This window comes from Ovis aries, chromosome 7 (assembly GCF_016772045.2).
Source record: "Ovis aries strain OAR_USU_Benz2616 breed Rambouillet chromosome 7, ARS-UI_Ramb_v3.0, whole genome shotgun sequence".
Classification (NCBI taxonomy): domain Eukaryota; kingdom Metazoa; phylum Chordata; class Mammalia; order Artiodactyla; family Bovidae; genus Ovis; species Ovis aries.
This window is the reverse complement of record NC_056060.1, coordinates 50,006,612-50,025,237: the sequence shown is the minus strand read 5'-3', so window position 1 is coordinate 50,025,237 and position 18,626 is coordinate 50,006,612. Positions and strand designations below refer to the sequence as shown.

The window sequence follows — 18,626 nt, the reverse complement described above, 5'->3', positions numbered from 1 at the left end:
TACATGCACTGTACCTCAGAGGTCTCTGCACTCTTTTTAGAGTAGGAAGCATATGTAATGATATGCTCAGCTTCAAGCAACAGAAAACCACAATAAGAGTGACTTAATCAATAAAAGAAAATTATCTTATATAACCGCAGACCTGAAAGTACACAATTCCAGAGTTGACACCTTAGCTCAAAATTGTCACAAAGTAAATAAATAAAATTACATGGAAAGAATCATGATCTTTCCTTCTTTCCACTCTACCATCCTTAGGCTTCTCACCTCATGGCTACAAAATGGCTGCTACAGCTCTAACCTCATATTCTCATTGGACTGTATCTGAAGGCAGAGCCAGGTCACATGACTATCCAGCAGGATGGGTAGGGGGAAGGAAAGAATCTGGTATTTGTGACTTTCATGGGGGTATCAGGGAGGTGTGGGCACAAAGACAAAAGCTGGGAGTGGCTATTGAATAATCACCAGTCTCTGCCACAGGTCACTTGATGATTTCTAATTAGGGTCAGAGCTGAAAACTACTGCCTCCTGAGCAGAAATGTGAATTTCTTGATACTGTTGGTTGCTTTATTAGTCTTCTGTTGCTCCATTAAAAGTAACCATGGGCTTAGAGTTTAAAAGGACTTCCCTGGTGGCTCAAACAGTAAAGTGTCTGCCTACAATGTGGGAGACCCAGGTTCGATGCCTGGGTTGGGAAGATCCTCTGGAGAAGGAAATGGCAACCCACTCCAGTACTCTTGCCTGGAAAATCCCATGGATGGAGGAGCCTGGTAGGCTACAGTCCATGGGGTTGCAAAGAGTCAGATATGACTGAGCGACTAAACTTAGAGTTTAAAACAATACCCATTTATTGTCTAACAGCTCTATAGGTCAGAAGTCTGGGAAGTCTTGAGAGTTTTAGGGACTAGGGACTTGGGACTTGGGTCTTAGGGACTTGGCTAAAATCAAGGTGTTACCTGGGCTGAGCTCTCATCTAGAGTTACTAGGAAGAATTCACTTCCAATGCATTCAGATTGTTGGCAGAATTCAGTTCCTTGCAGCTGTAGGATTGTCTCCATGGCCTTGCTGGCTGTCCACCAGGGATTGCTCTCAACTCCAAAGGCAGCTCTCCATCCTTACACATGGCCCTGTCCACCTCCAACACCAGTAACAGTGCACTGAATCCTTCTCATGCTTCCAGTCTCTCTGATGCTTCCTTCTACCAGCTGCTGAAGACAATTCTGTTTTTAAAGGGCTCCTATGTTAGATCTGGAGAAGGAAATGGCAACCCACTCCAGTACTCTTCCCTGGAGAATCCCATGGAGGGAGGAGCCTGGTAGGCTACAGTTCATGGGGTCGCAAAGAGTCAGACATGACTGAGCGACTTCACTTCACTATGTTAGATTAGGCTCATCCAGGCAATCGGCCTTTTGTCATGATCACTGAAGTAACAGCAGAGGGTGAAGATCATGGGAACCATCTCAAAATTCTGCCTAGCTTGGTCACCACTGAAAAGCAAAAATCAGGATTTATTCTTGGGATTTCAGGTAGGTTCACCCTTCCCTGAATCATGATAAAGGCAAAAGGACTCCCAAACAAAACTGAGGCTCTACAGGCAAAAAAAAATAAAGAAAATAGGGACTTCTCTGGTGGTCCAGTGGCTAAGACTCAGCACTCCCAATGCAGTTCAATGATGTACAGGTTCAATCCCTGGTCAGGGAACTAGATCTCACATGGCACAACTAAGAGTTCACAGGCCACAACTAAAGGTCTGAGCTGACATGACTAAGACCCGGTGCAGCCAAACAAATAAATAAATAAATATTTCTTACAAAATGAAAGAAGAGAATGGCTGCTGGGTTTGCAACCAAGAGTGTCTGATTTGATTAACTTTTTCTCTGTGAAACTGAGATATCCTGATTTAGTTACATAGTGGAATACTATCTAGCTTATGGACATTTTTTTTTCTTTTTATGAGAACATGGTGTGTAAGAACCACTGACCAGGACAAGGATTCCTGCTTTAAATTCTCCCACCTCTCCAATGCTCACAATCTCCCACCACCTGATCCTCAGCCAGCACTGTGCCCCCAACATGGACTCTGAAAAATGCTGACCAACAGGGAGTTTGATAGAGTTTCTTATTATAAAAGGAGTTTGCCTACATGTCTCCAATGTCTCTTTTTAACTGGTTTGTTTCTATCAGGAAAAAGAGAAAGACAACAGTTGATGGAACGAGGAGGCCCATCTCTCAGAATTCACATAGAGCAGGTTCCAACACTGCCCATGGTGTTTGTAATGAGCCTTTGAAGACTTTTCCATGGCCTTCTAAAGAGAAATTGCTTGCCCTCTCTTCTACAGAAATGCTTCATTACAAGCTTTTTCAATGCATTGTTTTCTGTTTCACTGCCTTAAATCCAACTCAGGCTGCCTATGTTTTTTATTTCAATTAGTTTTCTCTGTTTTATGACATCTATTTGGATTTAAACTTTTTCCTCCACCAAAAAGCATAAAACCCCAAGTCAGATGTCTCCACAGAGAGGTTAAATGCACAAACACAAGGAGATCATTAAGAACTGCCAATTATCAACTCAGAACAGCTCAATGCCTTATAGAATGCTTTACTTTCATAGAGGCTTGTGTTTACCTTTTATTTTAAGTGCTTTCAAGCCCATTCTCTTGAAGTACCTTGCCTTACTAAGGGCCCTGCTCGTTTGTTCTCATCGCCTCCTTCATTCGGAAGAACCATCAATCAGTTTCTGAAACAGGCAGCTTCTTTGTAGAATCAAAAGCCACCACATCACAGCTGGTGGCAAGAGAATGCAATGGGCATTGTTGTTTGTACACAGGCCTTCATCTCTTTGAGAAGTACCTCTGTTTGAAATGAATGAGGCAGACAAGAGTAGTGGCTTCAAAAGCAACTATCCTCTTTTGGGTTTTTCTTGTTGAAGGTTCTGTACAGCACTATTACTAGGAAAAAACAAGACTAAAAGGCAAATCTAAGAAAGCTACAGGTTTCCTACACAAGAGACACTCACCTGGCCTCAGCCAGGCTGTGCGTCTGGACATTTGCCTTTACTTTGTAGACTGGTTTGAAAGGTTAACATGAAAGAGGCTCTTTATTTTTCCTAGTGATTTGGCATAAAAATGACATGAACTTCCCTTACCAGGAGCCTAGCCCAGAAATATAACAGGCTCCTCTCTTTACTGATGCCTCTTAAGGGTGTCATTGCTGATAGGAGTAGCTCAGCCATCACTAGCATTGCTATGGTGATGACTTTTGGACCAGGGGACTGGCGGATCCTTGGCCCAACTCTTCCATCTAGCTAACATCAATCCTACAGCAGGAGACTTCCTTATCCCCTGATTCATTTTATATTTGGCTGGGATATTGGAAAGCACTAGTTTTCTGTAATACTTCATGACTCTTATATAGGTTCTTGATCCTGATGTTAATTAGGACATAAAGTCTTAGGCTAGTGGAAAACTTAAAACAGTGTTCAAAGCTTATATAGATGATCATCCTAATAACTAGCTTGAGGATCATCCCTTTCATTTTCTGTCTGCAGAGGGTTTGCAATGACTGCTTAAGAGTTTAGCACAAATACCTGGCCCATGACCAGGAAGGGAAAGGAACAGTACAACATGTATTTGATGTGTAATTTCAATCATGAGCTCATCTTATTTTTTCCACCTTGTGTCTTAATTCTTTTGAATAATGCTAAATATAAAGGAAATATAAATGTATTCTCCAGAAATCCATTGGGTTTCTTGCTATTAGGATGGGAGAAAAAAGTACAAAGGTTTTTCTGGCCAGGAAGAGGGAATTGCCAATGCAAAGCACCTAGAACATATTCTGTGTAAAAATCAAATGGAATAATTTAAATGTATATTTTCTGTTGAAGGAAAAATATATGTACATATGTACACATACTAAAATTGGAATGATACAGAGAAGATCAGCATGGCCCCTGCTCAAGGATGATATGTAGATTTGTGAAGCATTCATATTTTAGATGTTGGTCAAAGGGTGCAAAAATCCTGGCTAAAGGATAAATAAGGTCTGGGGATCTAATGTATAGCATAGTGACTATATTGAAAGTTTTTAAGAAAGTAGATCTTAATGTTAATCACCACACAAGGAAAAAATATATATCATAATTATGTCAAGAGATGAAGATGTTGGTGCTTCCCAGGTGGCACAGTGGTAAAGACTCTGTCTGCCAATGAAAGAGACGTGGGTTCAATCCCTGGGTGGGGAAAATCAGATCCCCTGGAGAAGGAAATGGCAACCCACTACAGTTTTCTTGCCTGGAAAATCCCATGGACAAGGGAGCCTGGTGGGCTACAGTCCACTGGGTGGAAAGAGTTAGACACAACGAACCAACTGAGCACGCACGTGTGGAGACTAAACTTATAGTTGTCACTGTTTTGCAATGTGTGTGTGTTAGTCGCTCAGTCATATCCAACTCTTTGCCACCCCATGGACTGTAGCCCACCAGGCTCCTCTGTCCATGGAATTCTCCCAGCAAGAATACTGGAGTGGGTTGCCATTCCCTATTCCGGGATCTTCCCAACCCAGGAATTGAACCTGGGTGTCCTTTATTGCAGGCAGATTCTTTACCCTTTGAGTCACCAGGGTTTACAATGTATACATGCCTTTAATCATAACACTGTACACATTAGGCATACGCATATCAATAATATTTCAGAAAAGCTGGGGGAAATTGCCTCAACTGCAGAAAGAAATATATATACACATATGCATGTATATAGATATATACACATGTATGTATATACACACATATATGATTGGATTCAAGAAAACTGGAATTTCTGGTACAATGGAGGGGTAAGATCATGACACTCCTAAACACAGGGGACCCCTAAATAATTAGGAGCCTGCCACAGAAAAGTCACACACACAAGAAATCTGGCAGTCCCTTCAAAAGCTGGGCGTGTGCTATGTTGACAATCATACTATCAAGAAGGTATTTCGTGGGTACCAGGAACCCCAGTTTCTTAAGCATAATAAAAGCTTTACACAGAGTTCCCTGGTGGTCTAGTGGTTAGGATTCAAGGCTTTCACTGATGTGGCCCAGGTTCAATCTCTGGTCAGGAAACTGAGATCCTGCAAGCCGTGCAGTGCAGCCAATAAATAAACAAAAGCTTTACACATATCTGATGAACAAATTGAAAAGATAAGTAAAATATGTATATATATACACACTATATATAAATATATGTACACCCTATATATATGTACACACACACATACTATATATATACACAGATATATATGCATATATATCAAACCACTGTGCCTGTGGGCTAAATAAGTTCACAATCTGCAAACTAACCCAAGAAGAAATGATTAAGCAGAATGCAGAAAAGTGGATACTATAAAGTGCTTAAGTTCCTTTAATCCTCTCAACAACTCCTAGAGTTAGATGTTTTTATTTCCACTTTTTTTTTTCAGATGAGATTAAGGAAGGTTAAGTAATTTGTGCAAGGCCACATAACTAGGAAGGGAAAGATATAGGATTTCAGCTCAGAGCTGTCTGATTCTAAAAACAGACTATTCCCTCTACTCTGATTTTTCCCAAGCTTTTCTCATGTTAACACAAATCTGATGCACCATCCCAGGTGGACTGAATCAGAATCTCCCGGGAAGGACTTGGGAACTGTGTTTAAAAGAGATGAGATTATTATTATTATCAGAGGAGGTTAAGAAAATTGCTCTATTGTATCAGGTAGGAAATGGACCCATATCTCCCTCTGACTGATCAAATAGAAGCCAGCAGTGACTTGAAGCTACTGAGACTAAAAACAGATTGAGGTTTTTCTGGAGTTTATCAGTTTATAATATTCTAGGATATTTATTTCTCAGTTTGGTAATACTGCATTGTCTGATTTAAGGTTATCTGGATCTGAAAATACCAAGACCATTTTGGAAAGTTAAAAATGGACTGTAGTTTAAACCTCAGACTTTCTTCCCTTCTGTCCCTGTCCTTCTTTTATCCTTTGGAGCTGAAGTAAATAAGAATTCAGCTTCAGTTTCTAACAACTGTAAGTGATGCAGAGGTTTCCGTCGTGCAGGGGTTGGAGCACAGCTAGAAGGAGAACCGAAGGCTGAGAATCAGTCCTCATGCCTGGGTGCCCAACAGATGGCTTTCATTGGGCGTAGTCAAGTTACACAATCCAGGAAGTAGAAAACCCAGCCTAACTTGGTTTGTTTTCCTTAGTTTCAGTTTTTCAAAGCCTGATGAAAATAGCCAGGCCAGCTAAGCCTGCAGCTTCAATACCCATTATGGGAGCAAATAAAGTATTTGTACAACCTATACATTTGCTTAATTAAACGCAAAGCAAGGCAGTGATTCCTGACAGGGCTGAACTTAAGTCAAGTTGTGAAACTCCACAGTGCAGCCAGAAGCAGAGACGGACAATTGAACGGAAAACTGGGAACACGTCAGGGGCGCTGGACCACTGCTTCTCAACCACTTTATTGTAAGTTATTCCTATTATCTCAGAGAGAAGTTTGAGACATGGTTAGAGAAAAGGATGGAGCTGACTATCCCCATTTTGAACAGAGATCTTTGTTTTAAGAACTTGCTTTATGTGCTATTGCCAAGAAACTTGCTTTGAATGATATTTCCAGACATGATGACAACTACCTTCTACATATAATAATTTAATATGCTTTAATATATTTCTATTCCTGAATTTTCTTGATCTTATTTACTCTTCACAACTCTGTGAGGTTAGTACTCTTAATTAACACAGTTTTACAGATAAGGAAGCAGGTAGCCTCCTCCCAGAATCATGAAGTAACTAGCAAAAGTCCACAGCTCATAGCTGCAAGACCATCTCATATCACTGTTACTTGCATCCCAGAAGACTCCATATAACTAGGCCATTTACTTCTCAAAAAAAAAAATTCCTATGGATTAAAACACAAGACCCAACAATATGCTCGTTGTTTAAAGATGTAGAATGCTAAAAATAAAAAAGTATTATCAAGGAAACTATATAACTAAAAGAAAACAATTGGTAAAGTTGATATCATACAAAAGAGATTTTGATGCCAAAAAGGCAGAGGGAGGATGCTAGGAGGCTTCTGATTATAATGAAAAATATAAAACCCACAGTGAAGACAGGGATTACCAAAGCTAGAAATGCAAAGAGAAGGGATAAATACTACACAATTACCATATCAGAACAAGTAGATTTATATTAAACTCAATTACAACATAGACTATACATTTTTTTCAATGTATTGGGCATTAGTAGATATATACGAACTCTCAAATAAGGCCCCAAGACTAAATCAAGAGAAAATTTATATAGAACATTTCTGTTATTGTTTATAGTCACTAAGTCACATGTCAATCTTTTACAGTCTCATGGACTATAGCCCGCTGGGCTCCTCTGTCCATGGGATTTCCCCAGGAAAGAATACTAGAGTGGGTTGTGTTTCCTCCTCCAGGGGTTCTTCCTGAACCAGGGATCGAACCTACATCTCCTGCATTGGCAGGCAGATTCTTTACCCCTGAGCCACCAGGGAAGCCACAAGGAAAATTATATCAATATATTTTCTCCCCACAATGCAATAAAACTCAATGTTAATGATATAAGTAAAATCAATGAAAGTTTGGGGCAAAATAGTGATCTACTCTATAGCCTTGGAGGCAGACAGGGAAGGATTTGGATTATAACTCCATCCTTTACTGCTGTGTGACCTAAGCAGTTTATTGAACCTCTCTGAACTTTGGACTCTTCATCTGAAAACGTGGCTCTACTTTGCAAAGTTGTTATGAACATTAGCTATAAAGTATTAAAATAATAAAATACTGAGACTTATATGAAGACTAAAACTATATAGCATATAATATGATACCATAGTAATGTACTTATATTTTATTTAACAAGAAAAAAATCCAGAAATTTTGTTGATTGAAAGCACACGTCTTGAATATATACATCTAAATACTAATGATGGTTATCTCTAGGCTCTGAAACTTGAGTGATTGTTGTTATTTTGCATTATTTTTCTACTCTGAATAAATACTAACTTCATAATAAGACAGCAATAAATATGAACTTCTTTAGATCATACTACAAGAAGAAAATAAATACTCATCTATTAAGTGCCCTATCTGGAGTAGTTTCTGTAAGCATACAGCCACTTCAGTTGTCGCCACTGTCACCTTCATTATTATCTCTCAGTTTCTCTCTCTCTATATATATATAATATATATTATATATAGCAAATAAAATAAATTATAAATTTAAATATAGATTACATACATTTATTTCTATTTATTGTTCATATTTTATATTATATATAGTATTTCTATTTATTATAACTATATATAAAATACAACATTGTGATAACTGACAATTATGGACTACAGAATTAGAAAATCATATTGTGTCAATATGAAATTTTCCAATTTTATTAACCATTAAATTTCCTTTATAAGGAAAATGGGTTTTCTTATAAGGTTTTCTTATAAGGTTTTGTAAGAGAAAATGTCTGCCCCAGGAAATGGACATCGAAGTATTTCGGTATACATCTTACATCTGCAACTTATTCTCAAGTGGTTCAGAAAAAGAATTCATATATAGAGAATGAATTATAAAGTGATCAGAACAAAATAGAAACAAGCAAAATATAGACAAATGGTCAGTTCAGTTCAGTCGCTCAGTCGTGTCTGACTCTGCTACCACACAGACTGCAGCACGCCAGGCCTCCCTGGTTGTAACCAACTCCCGGAGTTTACTCAAACTTATATTAGTCGAGTCAGTGACGCCATCCAACCATCTCATCCTCTGTCGTCCCCTTCTCCTCCTGCCTTCACTCTTTCCCAGCATCAGGGTCTTTTCCAATGAGTCAGTTCTTCTCATCAGGTGGCCAAAGTGTTGGAGTTTCAGCTTCAGCATCAGTCCTTCCAATGAATATTCAGGACTGATTTCCTTTAGGATAGACTGGCTGGATCTCCTTGTAGTCCAAGGGACTCTTAAGAGTCTTCTCTGACACCACAGTTCAAAAGCATCAATTCTCTCCGTCAAAATAAACGGTGAATCTAGCTAAAAGTTAATCTGGTTTTCAACATTTCTGTAAGTTTAAAAGTATATGCAAGCAAAAATTTATAATAACAATAAACAAATACATGGCTGACAGCTTCTAACAACAAAAACAAAAATTTTCCCGAGCAACAGGGTCAAGTTGAAAATTAAAAATATGATCATAATTTCCAAAGTACTATAAAAAATGAAAACACCACCTATTAAAAGTAAGAGTGTGGATAAACCAAGAGGGAAAGGTATAGATCTATGTGATTTTATTTTAGAAATAAGAAATAAATGAACTAAACACTTGATTTAAAATCTTATGAAGAATGTCAACATAAGAGGAAACATAAAAAAATGACAGATATAAACTAAAAAATAGAAAATTGGTAGAAGTAAATTTAAATGTTCATTCTCTGAAAAGAGTATAAGATATATTAAAACCCTTGTAAATATAATAAATAAAAGGTATTAGTCAATAAAATTAAAAGACTGGTGATTTAAAAACTGATATAATGGATTTTAAAATATAAATCATTGCAGTCACAATTTAGGATAATCAATTTGAATTGTTTAGCCAAATGGACAATACAAATACAAAATAAAAAGTTAGCAAAACAAAATACAAAAAACAGGAAAATACTGATGGAGAAGGAAATTGAGAAAGTTGTTAAGAATTACCTCATTCACCAAAAGAAATATGGCCTAAACAAATACTCTGAATAATATTTCTATGAGTCAACAAACAGATTTTCCAAATCACAGAGAAACAAGACCTGATACTTAGTTCATTCTAAGAGATAAGTATCATCCTCATCCACGGATTTGTGAAAAATATCACACAAGCATACTCACACATAAACACTAGGCTTAGGATTGTAAATATGCACAAGTATCAATTCCAATACAACTGGTTTGAAAAAATTAGGAGCAGACTCAGGAGGATAGCAGGCACATAGCAGATTTTTCAAAAACAGTTGTTGAATAAGTGAATAAATGAATGCATGGGAACACAAATGAATGAAGAAATTAATGTAGCCATTTAGCATTACCTCAGTAATATCAATAACCTCAGATATGCAGATGATACCACCCTTAAGGCAGAAAGCAAAGAGGAACTAAAGAGCCTCTTGATGAAAGTGAAAGAGGAGAGTGAAAAAGCAGGCTTAAAACTCAACATTCAAAAAACTAAGATCATGGCATTCAGTCTCATCACTTCTTAGCCAATAGATGGAGAAACAATGGAAACAGAGACAGACTTTATTTTCTTGGGCTCCAAAATCACTGCAGGTGGTGACTGCAGCCATGAAATTAAAAGATGATTTCTCCTTGGAATCTGCAATGAACCTAAACAGCATATGAAAAAGCAGAGACATTACTTTGTCAACAAAGGTCTGTCTAGTCAAAGCTATGGTTTTTCCAGTAGTCATGTGTGGATGTGAGAGTTGAACCATAAAAAAAGCTGAGCACCAAAGAATTGATGGTTTAGAACTGTGGTGTTGGAGAAGACTTCTGAGAGTCCCTTGGGCTCTCAAACCAGTCCATTCTAAAGGAAATCAATCCTGAATATTTATTGAAAGGACTGATGGAAGCTGAAGCTCCAATACTTCAGCTACCTGATGCAAAGAAGAACTGACTCATTGGAAAAGACCCTGATGCTGGGAAAGACTGAAGGCAGGAGGAGACGTGGACAACAGAGGATGAGATGGTTGGATGGTATCACTGACTCAATGGACATGGGTTTGGGCAAGCTCTGGGAGTTGGTGATGGACAGGGAGGCCTGGTGTGCTGCAGTCCATGGGATCCCAAAGAGTCAGACTTGACTGAGCAACTGAACTGAACTGATTTAGCATTATAAATTATATCCAATAAGGGCATGCAAAACAGGAATGTCTTGTGCATATCACTTATCTGCTTTTATTGAACATCATGTCAGGCCCAATGAGCATAGGCAGAAAAATCATTTTTAGCTGAACTTAGAGATTGTAGCTGTAGCAAGAACCCTTGCTGACCAATAAAGTTAAATTCTAGAAATGCAAAAATTGTGACAAATCACAGAATACCTTTGTATTGTTTTAAGCTACAGGCACTTGAAAAGCATCCTGTGAGAAGGGCATTCTTATCACTCCCTTTCCTCCTAAAATAGGAGATTTAAATCCCCATGTGGAAGATGGCTTCCCAGTAACAAGAGAAAAGAAACATTTTTTAATGGGGAATCAAAACCAAGAAAATCCTATACTAACAGACCCTGTTAAAATAATTTTTATCTGCCTTTAGCCTCTCTATATGATTTACTTTTCCACAATTGCCTCTCTTTGTCCAAGCCAGTATAAAAGCTTGTAAGTGTCACAATTTCTTTGGGTCTTATAAGGGCTCCCATTGTCACATAATACTTGGATAAATTTGTATACTTTTCTCTTATTAGTCTGTCTTCAGTTCAGTTCAGTTGCTCAGTCACATCCGACTCTTTGAGACCCCATGAACCGCAGCACGCCATGCCTCCCTGTCCATCACCAACTCCCCGAGTCCACCCAAACCCATGTCCACTGTGTCAGTGATGCCATCCAACCATCTCATCCTCTGTCATCACCTTCTCCTCCTGCCTTCAATCTTTCCCAGCATCAGGATCTTTTCAAATGAATCAGCTCTTTGCATCAGCTCAGTTGCCAAAGGACTGGAGTGTCAGCTTCAACATCAGTCCTTCCAATGAACACCCAAGACTGATCTCCTTTAGGATGGACTGGTTAGATCTCCTTGGAGTCCAAGGGACTCTCAAGAGTCTTCTCCAACCACAGTTCAAAAGCATCAATTCTTTGCCGCTCAGCTTCCTTTATAGTCCAACTCTCACATACATATATAACCACTGGAAAAACCATAGCCTTGACTAGACAGACGTTTGTTGACGAAGTAATGTCTCTACTTTTCAATATGCTGCCTAGGTTGGTCATAACTTTCTTTCCAAGGAGTAAGTGTCTCTTAATTTCATGGCTACAATCACCATCTGCAGTGATTTTGGAACCCAGAAAAATGAAGTCAGCCACTGTGCCACTGTTTCCACTGTTTCCCCATCTATTTGCCATGAAGTGATGGGACTGGATGCCATAATCTTAGTTTTCTGAATGTGGAGCTTTAAGCCAACTTTTTCCCCTCTCCTTTTTCACTTTCATCAAGAGGCTCTTTAGTTCTTCTTCACTTTCTGCCATAAGGGTGGTATCATCTGCATATCTGAGGTTATCGATATTTCTCCTGGCGATCTTGATCTTATATCAGTTTAATTATTAGGCCCTGCCAAAATACTCTAAGAGTATAAAGGTAAAAATTTACCTGTTCTACAGAATGTTCCTGAAGGAAAACCCTGATGAATCTGACGTGAAATTTTTAAATTCTATTCAAAAAAAGGCATCATAAGCAATATGAAAAGACAATGCAAATGGGAAGAAGACATTTTTCTTACTGAAAAACACTAATGAACTAATAGAAAGATGGATAAAAGATATGAACAAGCAACGTATAGCAGAGGAAATTTGAATGACCAATGGCACATATAAAACTATGCTCAACCTTAGCAGTAATCAGAAAGATGAAAATTAAAACAATGAGATACCATTTTATATCCATCAAACTGGTAGAGATTAGATAATTCAGTACTATCAAGTACTGGTGATGATGTGGAAAAATTGGAGAAATATTCAATTCTGTTGATGATGTACTCATTGGAACAACCATTTTGGAGAATAAATTGTCAACATCTAGCAACACTAAGGACACACATGTCTCACAAGCCCTCAATTTCACTCTTCTAAGAGTAAACCCTGGAAGTTCACTTGTAGAAGATGAAAGTCCATTGCAACATTGCTTGTAACAGCAAAAAACAAGCACAAATTAAACCACACAAATACCCGTCAAAAGAATGAACAAACTGTGATATACAATGTGACTATTTATAGCAATTTTATCAGCAGAGGTAAATCCCAAAAATAAAATGAAAAAACAAATTATAGATAGTATAGTAATTTCTAAACATACGAAATAATGCTATATATTTATAACCATATACCTAGGCTGCAAACATATACAAATAAAGATAAGAATTATAGGTACCAATTCAGGATGGAGTTGCCTTTCAGGAGAAAATGAAATTAGGTTAGGGTAGAGAGGTATACAGGTATTCTATTTTTTAATAAAAATAAGAAGCATACACAGCAAAATATTAGGATTTGATGAATCTGGGTATATGGTGCTACACTCACAAACATTCATTATTTGTCTAAAGTGGCTATCTCTGGATGGTGAAATTATGGATCCTTTTCACCATGTTTCTATTTTTGCTCTTAATGTCCTTATTTTTCAATAATCAACATTTATTGATTTTTTATAATAGAAAAAGTAATTAAAAATAAAACATTCACCAAAAGAAGCTTTGGTTGATTGAAGATTTAAATATAAAATCTAATTATAGAACTTGCAGAAAATTGAAAACAAGTGTTTATTACCTCTCTTTGGAGAAGGAAATGGCAACCCACTTCAGTATTCTTGCCTAGGAAATCCCATGGACAGAGGAGCCTGGTGGGCTAACGTCCATGGGGTCACAAAGAGTAGGACACGACTAAGCGGCTAACACACCCACCACCTCTCTGAGGGAATTTTAACTTTCTCAACTTTGAGGCTATTTAAATAATTGCACTATATGAATTAGCATTACTGAAGATTTTTTTTAAACAGGGAAAATATTTTTATCAAACATTACAAAGAATTAAGATCTATCAAAGCCAGCTGATTCAAATTTGTAAGATAAAATGTCAAGATTCCAAAAGACAAATAGGTAAAAGACAGGGCCATTCTCATAAGGGGATACAATTAGTAGACAAACAGTGGGAAAATGTTAGAGCTCACTAGAAATCAAAGAAATGTAAATGAAAGCATTCTGAAGATTACAATTTACATATTCGAAAAGAACAAAAAAAAAAGTTGAATGCTAATATTCAGTGATGGTGAAGCTGCCCAGAAACCGATTTATACATTCATTTACAGACTCTTGTTCCCACTCTTTAGCCAGAAATGTTACCACTAAGAACTTGCTCTTAAGAAATAATTCTGCAAAAGCAGAAAGGTCCCTCCTCACTGTCCTGACTTCTAAATGCTGCAACTCCCAGAGCTTATCCCCTTGACATCTTCTCTTTTCCATCCACATGCATTGCTCAGAGGATCTCACCTGTATACCCAACCTTTCTCCTCATGGGTCTCCAGGGAGAAAGCAAAACCAAGCAGTAATTTTCCTGGGGAATGGGTTGGGGGGCAGGGGGTGGGGGGGGGGGGGGGATGAAGGCAGTTCAGGGGCTCAGAACTCAGTAAAGGAGGGGGCAGTGAAGATAGGAAGGGCCAACAAAGAGAGTCAGAGAGACAACCAAAGCAAGCTTCACTGCAATATTAATTCCTTACCATGTTAATAACTAGAGGAGGGCATGGTAACCCACTCCAGTATTCTTGCCTGGGAAATCCCATGGACAGAGGAGCCTGGTTGGCTACAGTCCATAGGGCCACAGAAAGAAAGTGAAAGTAAGTGAAGTCGCTCAGTCATGCCCGACTCTTTGCGACCCCATGGACAGTAGCCTGTACCAAACTCCTCCATCCATGGGATTTTCCAGGCAAGAGTACTAGAGTGGGTTGCCATTTCCTTCTCCAGGGAATCTTCCTGACTCAGAGATCGAACCCAGGTCTCCCGCATTGTAGGCAGATGCTTTACCATCTGAGCCACCAGGGAAATCCATAGGGCCACAGAGTCAGACACAACTGAAACAATTTAGCATGCACGCACCTGGTTAATAACTAAGTGTATCAGGCTTTATTCACTAAGGAGTAGGGGTGAGGTCCCCAGTACTTCCCACATTGCAATAGCCCTCAGTTCTCCTGCAGTCCACTAGATCTCGTCTGCCCTTGACCCCCACCTCCTAAGTCTGCAGGAATTATTTTTGCAAGGTAGCCCATTCATGTTTTGCCTTCCTCTCTGAAGCTCATGTAGGGGAGCAAAATTTGCCATTCCAAAACATCTCTTTGGCAGGCAGATTATTTTGAGCTCAAAACAATCAGAGCCCAAAAGACTCAGGAAGAAATTGTGACCTTATCCCTAACTACCTAAAAGAATTTAGATAGGTGCCCTGTTTCCAGAACAGAGCTATCACCAGAGAGCTCTGCAAAGAATATGGGTTAGCACTAGTCGGAAAACTCAGCAGGAACTAGAGATCAGAGTCCACTCTGCCCATCGTCTCTATGGTCCAGCAAATGACTATTTTAACATATGTTGCTTTTTTAATCTTCATGTGAATTGCATTCCTCTGTTTTGAAGCCCCAAACCACTATCCCAACATCCTCGTGTGTCTTTAGCTGAAGATGGTATTTTAGGTAAGGGCTTTGGCCATTTTGGCAAGTTACTCAGTTTTCCTGGATCTCTCCAGTGTTATTAAACTTTTGTTTCATTTTTCTCCTATTAATCTGCTTCATGCCATTTTAATTTTTAGACCAGCCAGAAGAACCTAGAAGGGTAGAGGAAATTTTCTTCCTCTTCAACACTCATAAACCACTTAGAGTGGGCATTTCAGCATTCCCTCTTTGCCTTCTAAGAGAGTCCTGACCTGCTAGGAACCAGACCTTTCCCTGTGCTGGTGGCTGCTGGCTGCCCTGGGCCCCTGTGGTAATGACAAGTATCCTGCTCTGAGGTCAGGAAGCAGAACCGTTTGGACCCCCAAGTCTGCTAAAATTTCTATGTTCCACAAACACACTCACCTACTCAACATCCCAGCCTGGGGTCTCTACTTCATGTGGGTTCTTTTATTGCTTAAGAATGTTTAGATATTTACCATCATTCATTTTCATGACCTTGTGAGGTTGGAATTACGGCTTTCATTATTCTCATTGTAGTAATGTCATAACTTACCCAAGGCAGAACTGGACTCAAACCCAGATCTTCTACCCTCAAATCCACGCCCCTCTCTGTGGCATATGACCAAAAGTCGGTATTGCTACACATAATGACAGGCTTTTCCACTTTCTTCCTTGTTTATACATTGCCTGTGAAAAAATGGACAAGGGAAGTTACTTTTCTATCAAGAGCTAAAACAAGCAGTTTTGCTCTATCAGAGATGATATGATAGCAAAAAAAAATAAAAGAATCCCTAGAGACAAGAAGCCCTGTGTAAATCTGACTGTGTTCTCCTAGCCCCGAGATTCCAATTACACACCGGCTGACCTCCGAGATCTAATCTTCACTGTTTCCTAAGGCATCGATATGATGGTTCACTCTCCCAAAATCCCCACCCTCCACTCAGCCTGACAGTCAGATTAAATGATAGGAGTGGGATTGTAGAGTGAAAAATGGCTCTCTTGGGGATATCACTCCCGCAGCCATGCATTCAAAGGAAGCTGTAGTATTTTCCTTCTCCTTTCCTTGAAATTAACCTAGAGGTAAAATCTTAACCCAACCTGGTTCACTCATATCAAGCGCTTACTGGAGAGTCTTGTTTCCTGCAAATCTCAGGCCGCTAAGGAAAGGGGAGGACGCCTGTGGGCCTCACCTGAAGAAACTGGCAGTTTCTCAGGGCATGAGAACTGAAACTGGGGCTGATGGCATTGGGACTTTCCTGTTGGGCCTGTAATTGTTCTCCTGCCAGGTGTCATTCGAGCCAGTAGAAGGAGATTGACTTTGGTTCAGAAAAAAAGAAAGTCAGAAGAGTAAGAGTTCCTGCTGCAGAGTCTGTGGTCTCCCAGACAAGCCTGAGCGGGGGCTGCTTTCTAGGAACCTCCTCAGCAAGGGCGGGGCAAGGAGGTCACGAGAGCGAGGATCTCGCGAGGCTGGCCCAGGGTGTGCAGCTCACCTCCCCAGGTGCAGCGTCTCTGCCCACGACCCACCACTGCCACCATCTTGAATTACAGCACCTCTGCACGCACCCCAGAGCTGAACTGTCAGGCACTACAGCCATTTCACACTAAGGATTCTGGTCTGAAGGGCTGGGTTCCAGGCCTCGACCCCCTTTGAGCAAGCGAAACTAGACTAAGCACAGAGGAAAAGGGGAAAAAAAAAAAAAAGAGTAGACTTTGTTACCCAGATTCTATTTTTATTTCTTGGGACTTGTTAATGGGCTTTGCTAGTGACAATGGGGTCAAATCCAGACAGGTATTCTGACCCAGAGACATCCAGGCCTTTGAAAAGAGTCCCTCCTCTAGCCAACCCAAGGGGAAAAATAAACTTCCCAAAGGCAGGTTTGCACCACCTGTTCTGGGCAGAGCTGTGTGGTCGATTTTCTTCTTTGCCTGCGACACGCTGTGCCTCCCCCAAGGAAGACTCTCTGGCCCTCAGATGTGACCCCTGGGGTCTGAAGAGTCAGACAGGGAGAGACTCACCCACAGAGCTCCGAGTCCTGACTCCCATGAGTCAGCCTCCAGGTGGTGGGTCCTGTCCTGGGCACCCCTGGAAGGACCCCTCTGAGGGCCTTTCCCACTCTAGAGCCTGCTTTCTCTGGCCATTAACCTGCAAAAAGGAGCCAATTGAAAATGAGTTTTTCAATTTAAGTTCAGGATTAGCTGTTCTAAGACTGATGGTGGAAATCACTCAGAAAACAATTTTTTTTTTTTTTTTTGGAGAAGGCTTTTTGTTTTTTAAAAAATACAAAGGCATACATAACAACTTATGTAGTTAATTTTCAAAATCAAGACCAAGAAGCGTAAACCCTATCTATACATTTTTCAAAACCACTATAAGTAGTTTTCCTATTCTTTATCATAGTTAAATGGGCAGAAAAAGAGGAAAGGAAAGAACATATAAGTGTAGGAGAAACAAAAAGCATGATGAAAGACTGTAATAATAAGGATGGTGGGCACTATGCTAAGCGCTGTTCACAGGCTATTCTCCTTTATTCATCCCCAATACTGTCCCTATTTTAGAGTAGGGAAATTGAGGCACAAAGATTTTAAATAATTTGCTTGCTACTGAGGCTAAAAAAGTGGAGATGCCACCAAGAAAATCCAGTTTTCTATTATAACAAAATATGCTCAATCATGTCTGACTCTGCAACTCCATGGACTGTAGCCTGCCAGGCTCCTCTGTGCATGGGATTCTCTAGGCAAGGATACTGGAGTTGGTCACCATTTCCTTCTCCAAGGGATCTTCCCCACCCAGGGATCAAACCTAGATCTCCTTCATTGCAGGCAGATTCTTTACTGTCTGAGCCGCCAGGGAAGCCTCTACTCAAAAGATAAATATCAAAAGAGATAGCCTTTCCTCCAGAAGAAGCACTAACCTATTATCTTAAAATTCTGCAGCTAGATACTTCCTTTATCATTTCTTAACACAGGAATTGTAAGAGAAAAGTGTGCTTCAGTAGAAAACTATGCATTGTCCCCACCCAGCGCAACCTTCCTAGGTTATCTGATTCCAGCATCCATTGCCCTTGAGGCACTCTGCAACTGTGTACACTGTAGAAAGCTAACAGAAGTACGAAATGCTGTCCTGTAGAAGTTTAACTGACTTTGGAAGCTAGCTGCATTTCTATTTGCCCACATAAATTTTAGGAGATTTTAGCTTTT

The 18,626-nt window shown here is 39.6% G+C and overlaps 1 protein-coding gene, 1 long non-coding RNA gene and 1 pseudogene across 4 annotated transcripts in view; 2 read left to right on the top strand and 1 right to left on the bottom strand.

The window, feature by feature from the left end:
- The window catches only part of LOC121819974 (uncharacterized), a 193,011-nt gene that overhangs the window by 54,171 nt on the left and 120,214 nt on the right, over nt 1-18,626 (bottom strand). The window contains exon 4 of the long non-coding RNA XR_009601210.1: nt 15,982-16,115. This is a non-coding gene — a long non-coding RNA (uncharacterized LOC121819974). The remainder of the gene's footprint in view (nt 1-15,981; nt 16,116-18,626) is intronic.
- Nucleotides 3,895-3,994, top strand: LOC114115992 (U6 spliceosomal RNA; annotated as a pseudogene).
- The window catches only part of LIPC (lipase C, hepatic type), a 187,223-nt gene continuing 174,824 nt past the window's right edge, over nt 6,228-18,626 (top strand). For all 3 annotated transcript variants that reach the window (XM_012181458.3, XM_042252391.1, XM_012181459.3), the window contains exon 1: nt 6,228-6,485. The gene's annotated coding sequence lies outside the window, so the exon portion shown is untranslated. The remainder of the gene's footprint in view (nt 6,486-18,626) is intronic.